This window comes from Ornithodoros turicata, unplaced genomic scaffold, assembly GCF_037126465.1.
Source record: "Ornithodoros turicata isolate Travis unplaced genomic scaffold, ASM3712646v1 Chromosome17, whole genome shotgun sequence".
NCBI lineage: Eukaryota > Metazoa > Arthropoda > Arachnida > Ixodida > Argasidae > Ornithodoros > Ornithodoros turicata.
Genome location: NW_026999326.1, coordinates 1,256,766 through 1,265,237, shown reverse-complemented (window position 1 = coordinate 1,265,237; position 8,472 = coordinate 1,256,766). Strand labels below are relative to the sequence as shown.

The 8,472-nt window shown below is 48.4% G+C and overlaps 1 long non-coding RNA gene across 3 annotated transcripts; it reads right to left on the bottom strand.

Moving 5' to 3' along the window:
- Positions 1–470: 470 nt before the first annotated feature.
- LOC135372745 (uncharacterized) lies at positions 471–4,611 on the bottom strand. Of its 3 annotated transcripts, XR_010416101.1 has the most exons (5): positions 4,530–4,611; positions 3,893–4,148; positions 3,582–3,705; positions 3,261–3,452; positions 471–718 (listed from the first exon to the last, which is right to left on the bottom strand). It is a non-coding gene; the product is annotated as an uncharacterized LOC135372745 (long non-coding RNA). The 3 variants fall into 3 exon arrangements; XR_010416102.1 differs by having other exon boundaries at positions 3,820–4,581; XR_010416100.1 differs by having other exon boundaries at positions 3,893–4,581.
- Between the last annotated feature and the right edge of the window lie 3,861 nt (positions 4,612–8,472).

The window sequence follows — 8,472 nt, the reverse complement described above, 5'->3', positions numbered from 1 at the left end:
CTGTTGTGTGAAATGCAAAATGAGGCTGAGTAAATCCTGCTGGGTGTCATTTCACAAGTAAGTGTCCACTGGGTCCAGGCACGAGTATTTTCTGTAGCGTGCCCAGTCGGCTGTAAACGTTGTTCACTCCAGGGCAAACAAAACTTGTCGAAACTTACGGCACGATCTTGAGATACATATTATCGCAGTTTTCCGCGGAATCCACACTTGCATTCCCGATGGCTAGAAGCACTTGACATGCGATCGCTCGTTCCTACACGCGGTCAACTCTGTCGTGTGGTAAAATTGTAGGTTGCAAGTGGAGACATCAAGTTACGAGCGTGCTGTCAGGGACGATATTCTTTCTGTTCGTTCGGCACGCGCCATATCGCGACACCACTTCCACACTTCTAGCTTAATCTCTGGTCATCAGACAGCAAAACTGAAGGCAGATGCGGTCCTGATGGCAGTGAGGTCAGCAACTACTGAGGTATCCGGCTGCTCTTTATTACTTTTAAAATGATACAAAAGAAGATAATGGGAGAACGTTTTGTAGAGCCAAGGAAGAGCCAGCCAGCCAGATGAAAGTGGTGCTGACACAGTTTCCCTGGTAAGTACACAGTAGTTTATGCAGCCACCACTCTGTATGGCTGCCTTCACTTCATGTTTTCCAAGGAAATGCATGACACCAGTGCTGAGCAAGCAGAGCCCACCATCCCTCCTCAAGCTCTTCCACTGCCTGTAAGGACACGAATTCTTGCTTACGTGCTTGAACAATAACTAGACTTGCAGGGCGGCTTGGCCTATAGAATGAGAGATTCCTTCGCTTTATAATGGTCTTAACTGTCTATCAAGGAGATGCCTGAAACAAGCGCTGCGGAAGCAGAGATCACCAGCATCCCTTAACTTGTCCCACTGCTTGTAAGAACAGCTTGGTCAATGATTCATACATCTCTTTCCATGTAGGATTTTTTCATTATTTTCTGAGGAAGGGCCTGAAAGCAGTATTCCACGGACCCAGACACCCAGCCCTATTCCGGCTGTCCTACTGCTTGTGAGGACATAAGCTTTCTTAATAATAATAATAATAATAATGATGCCTTTCTAGTGCCCAAGAATGGCCACTAATACCTATTTGTGGGCCTGAGGCTCCACGAACTATTCTCAAAGCATGAATTCTATACAGTGTGATTCCATGTAACCCGATCTGTAGAAATGAATGCAAACATTTTTTAGGCTAACCTGTTTGGCCATGAGGACCATTCCTACTGTAAGCTGCCAAAAAAGCGGAAAGCAGTGAGTATATGTCTGTATGTCATTTCTTATTCATGCTGCTTTCTCCTGTCTGCCTTCTGACGCTAAAAAAACATGGAAACACAGGCTAATTGCTTTTGTGACTGTAGCCCACAGCGAAACCATGCATTCCAATCCTCTGAGCAGCAACAGTTCCTACTAACATTTCAGGAGTGTGAGCAGAAAAGCCCAGATCCCAAAACACAACGACCTACGCATTGCTGATGAAGGCCCAATAAGGCCGAAACAGCTGTCCGATGCTGGTGTGGCGACGTTTGGGACTTCTAAACATCTGTTCAACGTGCAGCCAAAGAGCCTCTGCTAATTTTCTTCAGTTAATACTTTACTGGCTTCGCACTGGGCTTTCAGAGGTGAGTTGCTCACCCTGACGGGAGAACATCACGTTCCACGTGACCTTCCGACGCCACTCGCTCAAACGTCGCCCACCTACGCATTGCTGATGAAGGCCCAATAAGGCCGAAACAGCTGTCCAATGCTGATGTGGCGACGTTTGGGACTTCTAAACATGAGATTTCTGTAGATGTTTTGACCACTCACCCCAGAGCAGGGCAGCAACAACCGGAAACATGCAACGAAACCACGCCTACACGACAACCGGTAATTTTAATTTGCAAAATATTGGGGAATGCTGTCATTAACCAAGAGGCAACTTTACAGGTGTCTGTGTCAACACGGATACTGGGGGCAGCCCGATAACACCCACATGGAGCACACCTATCAGAGCAAAACAACGCCAAGAACAGGAATGAGACAGCTTCGACAGAAGAACCAGTACCTGCGTGGTGTCCGTCGACGGCTGCAACTGACCTTGAACAGGAGAGAAAATAAACTAAAAATCTAAAAAGCCTCATTGCTGAACTGAAGGAAAAGAACTTGTTGGCAGAGAAGGCCCAAACAAAGCTGGAGTCATTTGGGGAACTGCCACAAGAGATACTTGACGAATGGGCAAAGAACGTGAGAAATAAAAAGCCAGGTCGTAGATATTCCCCAGAAACTAGGAGATTTGCAATGATACTCCACTTTTATTCACCTCGTGCCTATGTCTCAAAACTATTGCCAATGCCAGCTGTAGACACAGTCCGTGAATGGTCAAAGGTTCCTGGTGCTTGGCCTGGCTTCACGCAGGAAGTCTTAGACCACCTGATGAAAAAGCATGAAACAACTGAGAGGAGAGAGAAGCTGTGCTCAATCATGCCTGATGGAAAGAGCATACGCAAAAATGTGAGGGAGAGAAGCCCACTGGACGGCTAATTGGTTACGTCGACTTTGGGGAGGACCACACATCTCATTACATGGCTGATGCGCCCCTAGGAGGTGACTCTTTGGTATTTATGGCTGTGGGCGTGGCATCACCATGGAAATACCCTTCGGCTATTTCCTAAACAAGGGACTCTCTGGGGAAGTACTGAAGACACTATACTGACCGAAGCCATCATGGTGCTAACAAATGCTGGGCTCGAAGTCGTGCCGGTCGTCTGTGACGGACTATCGTCTAATGTTATAATGGGGCGACTGCTGGGGTGCCATATCCATGCCAACAACACACAGGACTTTCAGGCATTTTTCTCCCATTCTGCTGATGCTGAGAAGAGGACACACCTAATTTTTGATGCTGCCCACAGCCTTAAACTGCTCAGGAACCTGTTCGGGGATCACAAGGTGTTACACAGCAGCCACTATGGGGTAAGCAAATAGGATGGCAATACTAACAACTGTCCGTTGTGTATAATGTGAACAAGGATGGACGAGTTCTTTTCTGGCCCCTCCACATTCCAGCATTATGCATAAGTTGAGCTCACTTTATCTGCATTTGAACGCAGGTCACCTAGCTCCCATTTCAGTTTATCTCTTGCCTGCCAACAAATTTAAGTACACTTTCACCCTTCTTAGATGATCAAGTGGGTCTTTATTGAAAGGCTGCAGCAACTCCAAGAGAATGAGAGAGTCAGAGCAGCAGACAAGCTCACCAGGTCCCATATTGAGTTTGGGCGCCAGATCATGAAGGTCCGCCTTGTGGCGCAGACTCTGAGTTCGTCCGTGAGCAAAGCCCTGACCCACGCAAGGCTCCTCGGCTTGACGGAGTTTGAAGGAAGTGACGCAACCGCTTCGTTCATTCCCAACGTAGATGGGTAGGCCTTTCCTTTTCATGACTGTGGCCACTAAAGATAAAACATGAACATCTTTTACAGAGCATTCCATTTGCTTAATTCGCACAATCCCACTGGCAAAGAATTTAAGGCACCACTTCACAATGGAACAATTTCCCAACAAGAAAAAAAGATGCTTACATTGGCGTCAAGAATGATGACGATGCGACTTCCATCCGGGGAGCTAGCTGCTCAGCATGGGAGACGCATGTCAGTCATTAGCTTGGCCTTTACGCTAAAAAGTGTTGCACAGCTGGCAGAAGCGCTGTTCCAGGCGGGCACATGCAGGTACCATACAGAGGCTTAGAATCAGAAAACAGTATGCATGAAGAAACTATACTACTCCTTTACACTCCCCTAGTTACATCACACTACATACCACCTCAGCCAGGACCACTTGGAACTGTTCTTCAGCAGCATCAGGCAAAGAGGTGGATGGAATAACAACCCACCTGCTTCCTAATTCCGTCATGCCTACAGGAAGCTTCTGATACACGCTGAAGTTCAGGCCCCAAGCTCTGCAAATGTCGCGCCTACAGTGGAAGGCATAGACACTCGGTCACCAGGGCAAGCCGCGAAGGGAGGAAAGTGCAGGCTCCCACTGCAGAAGTTCCTGCAGAGGACAACATCTGTGCCCTCCTTCAGTGTGCTGATCATGACTACGGGGAATCATCCAGACTCAGCAGGTTCAGCGAGGACATTTGTAGCCTGTATTGGAGGATATAATGTTAGAATTGTTTCCTCAAAACTCACCCGTAATGGTTGTTTGGACACACTCCTAGATGACGAGACATCAAGAATTCTCATCATGCTCAGGGATAATGGAGGGCTGGTGAAACCATCCCCATTTGTTACACGTCTGCTGTGCTGCGCTGAGCAGACCTTTCGTCTCGAGAAATGGAGGTCTGTGAAGCTTGTAGTCCGGGCGATAGTTTTTAAGTCGTTTAATCACTTCAGCCTAAAACATGATGACAAGCTACCATTGTGCCAGCACTATGCAGATGAGCCTGATCACATAATTTCACTGGCGAAAGTGATCCTGCAAAAGTTTGCTGGCGTCAGATTAAAAGAGCATAGTCGAAAAATTACAGAAGCAAGTCGTGGTGCCCAAGTCAGACACATGCTCACGAAACAAATATTGTTCCGCAATCAGTAGATGCTCTAAATCGTCGTCTTCTTCGCTCCGCCCCAAGTGGACCTGTGACCCAATTTTTTTCTTCTTTCATATACCTATGTGCCTTGATGAAAACGTTACCAGTATACGACGTTTTCCAACATTGTTGCATGATGTTACAACCAGGCTAACCTTTCCACGCCGAGATGACGGATGTATTTTGGTTTCCGTTATCTGTTTCTGATAGCGGCCCTTCAATTTCGTTTCCGTTACGTTTCCGTTACTGTTTCCGGTAATGGAACGGTTGTTACAGAGCTGCGAGAGGACAGCCCTTCCGGCTCTGTCAGCACCCTGTTTTGCCCAAGTGCTTTCGGTGTCACGCGTACACACTGCGCAAGTAGTTTTACGTCGTTGGGATTCGCACATTGTGCAAGATTTAAAAAGTAATGTAGGAACATGTCTTCAGTCACTCAGAGTCCAGCAACTCAAGATGGGCGTAACCTTCATTCAATGTCGCATTTATAAGCACACGCTCTCAGTAGTAAATAATACCATCATGGCCACGGTGAAATTAAAAAAAGAACAAGGTACAAAATAAGTAACTAAATAGTAGGCTGTCATCCTCGTGCTATGGTGGAATATAGTCATGTGTTGATGTCATGGAATTATGAGGTCTGGGATGATGTAAGCGACGGATGCACCCTCGAGATCCAATATTGCGCTGTCCTTCCATGCTTTCGTGTAGTATTTAGAGTATTACAGGGAATAGAGTCACACAAAAAAAAAAAAAGTCACTCAAATGTCATCACACCACAGGAATAGTCATTACCCGAATTCAATACCGAACGATAAATTCCTTTCCGTTTCTGTTTCCGGTAATGGAGGACCGTGGTATGCGTTTCCGTTTCCGTTATCGTTACCCGCTCCAATTTCGGTAATATACCGTTTCTGTTTCCGTTACCATTATCATTACACTTCCCTGGTTATAACGCGCAACCGACGGAACAAGGCAGGAGTGGTACACAGGCTGTAAGATATCACGAGGTTTCGTCTGGTGTTTCTGTTAATGACGGACAACCACAGCAATTAAGGGCGTTTCGAAGGAACGCACAGTTCGGAGGCAGATCGTTCTTTGTTCGAACAATTAAATGGTCATATATCCACATTAAATGCTATTCGCTAGGCCTCAGTGTATGCAACAAGACACAAGTTATCCTTTGACGCCATGATACAAGCTATTCATCCAAAAGAAGCCGTTCAACGGAATTGCTCAAAGGTACGACGACAAACGTCTGCATCATGCATGCAAACAACAACAAATAGGTGTGTGTTTACATATTTCCGGCTCGTCTCGGCGAGCAATGCGGAGGCCATGAGAGCAGACGAACGCCACGCCCGAGGCGTTCTCACTTACGTGATGATGATGATGCTGGCTCTGCCCTTCGTATCGGGCGGGCAACGCTAAGGTTAAGCGCGTCCTAGCCGAAAAATGCCATAGAGATCCGCATTGTTGCTCTCAAGAACAAGAACTCCGCTAACATGTAGCGGGCAAAATCTGGTCTAGCAACACTGTCTATGCCTCCGTGGGCCACGCGCAGGTGGGTACACCACGGGGTTTGGAGAAAGCATTGGCCGCGCACCAAGGCCGTTCTCTACAGTCTTCCTATATTATCTCTATGGCTGCCGGCGATGAAACTCCCCACCCATCATCCCGAATTAGTTGTTGTTGTTATACTGAACCTGGCCTTCACAATGCTAAGGGCAGCTCTTGGCTTCCAGCCGGCATTCGCTCATTTTTCTCACTCCTCGTACACTTGAGGAGTAGCTCCTGGAAGCGAAGCATCCAACACGCAGCAGTCACAGCGCTAGTCAACCTTGTATCTCCCTGATGGCCAGTACAACTACACAAGCGTCTTCCGCTCATCGCTCGCCAACCTTCCTACTGTGGAACTGTAGTGGTGCTCGGGGTAAACTTTCTGAGCTTCAGCAACGCCTCCCGAAACACTCGGTACCCACCGTGGCTTTCAGCGAGTGGGGATTACAAGCATCAGCAGCTATCATCGGCTACTCGAAGCTGAAGACGCCATCAATCCCCACATACCCCACTAGATGTGTCGCTCTCCTTATTAGAAAGGATATTGTGCACTTTCAAATAGACCTAAGTGCTGCCTGTGGTCCAGACGCAGAATTGGTCGGAGCAAGGGTGAGGCTTCCTAATCTGTCTCCCGATGTTGTGTCAGTGTATGTCCATCCGGCAAAGAAGGTCGACGTATCCACCTGCCATGACCTCATCCGGAGCAAGTGCCCTGGCCGTCTTCTGGTTTGTGGTGACTTCAATGGTCACAACAAAACCTGGGGGAGCACTAAAACAGATGCCAGAGGCCGAGAAATCCAACAGGTTGTGGACACACTGACTCTGATAGTCACGAACGACGGTTCACGGCCTTCTACCGGCCCCAGACAAACAAGGTGTCCTGGAGTTGAGCATCCATTCACCAGATGTCCCAGTATCTTGGTTCGTTGAAGCAGATGCATGTCGGAGTGATGACTTTCGCATATTACACTGAGAGGTCACACTGTAACAAACCACAGAAAAGACGAGGTGCTACGAAAAGTTGTAGTTTGGGACCAATACAGGCGCCAGTTGGAGGCAGCAAGGGGTACTGTTGTCGATGCTATTCCTACCTGCGTACTCAGTGCAACCAAGTACTTCTCATGCAAAACAAGTGACCCTTCTCCTGACCTCAAGTTTCTTAAGTTGGTCGCCGCATGCCGCAGGGCACGACCCCGGCTAAGAAAATCTGGCACTCGAACCGATCTCGTTCACTACAGGCGTATCCCTTTTGCAGCTCACTTGACCACGCACTCCAAGGTCCCTTGTGTGGAATACCATAAACGCGATGACAGGGAAAACCAAGGAAACCGTACTATTTCCAAAAACTAGCAGCGCGACCTGGATTGTCGTTGGATGACACAGCTGAAGCTCTGGCCGGCTCCCTCATCACTAGAGCTGGGCCCGACCGGGTGGATCCTACTACTTCATTCGCCGATGACCCACACGTCCTAGACGAGCCCTTCACTATGGCGGAACTTACGCGGGCACTGCAATCGTGCCGTTGACGTGGCGCACGCGGAATGGACAGGATCTCTTACCAGGCTCTGAAAAACATGGGTGAAAAAGCTAGGGCACGGCTTCTCGGCTTCTTAAATGCAACCTGGGAATCCGGTGACATTTCTTACCTCGTGGAAGCACTCATTCGTGTTTCCAATCCTTAAACGTGGGAAGCCTAAATTCCAGTGTCCTCGTACCGTCCGGTATCGCTCACTTCGTGTCTCGCAAATATTATGGAACGGCTCGTACAATCTTGGTTACAGTGGTTCCTCGAATCAAACCATGTGCTACTGAACTGCATGACAGGATTTTGAAAGGGTCTGAGTGCAGCCGACTCTGTCCTCGACTTTTCATCGCCGCGGACAGCGCCAAGAAGCGTATGCTCGCAATGCTTGCGGTGATTCTGGACGTTCATCGAGCTTTCGACAACGTCACCGGCATAGTTGCTGCCAACTGTCTCCCCGTTAGAGGCGTCACTAGAAGGGCCCACCGCTTTGTGGTCAACTTGCTCACTGGCAGAACTGTGCAGGTGCGGATAGGTCCTCCTCGGACAGGCACTCCTCGCTCTGGGGGTGGGTTACCACAGGGCAGTGTGTTTAGTCCAACGCTGTTAAACGTCTTACTGGCTGCTCTGCCGAGGTCCCATAGGAAGGCCCGTCAACGGATCTTTCCATCAATGTATGCTGACGATATAGCCCTCTGGTGCATTAGGGGGGGGGGGGTTATGCTTAATGAAAAAAAAATGGCTGTGAAATGGGAGAAAGGAAAACTAGAGGCGACAGCGGACTACCTCAAAAACGTTGGCC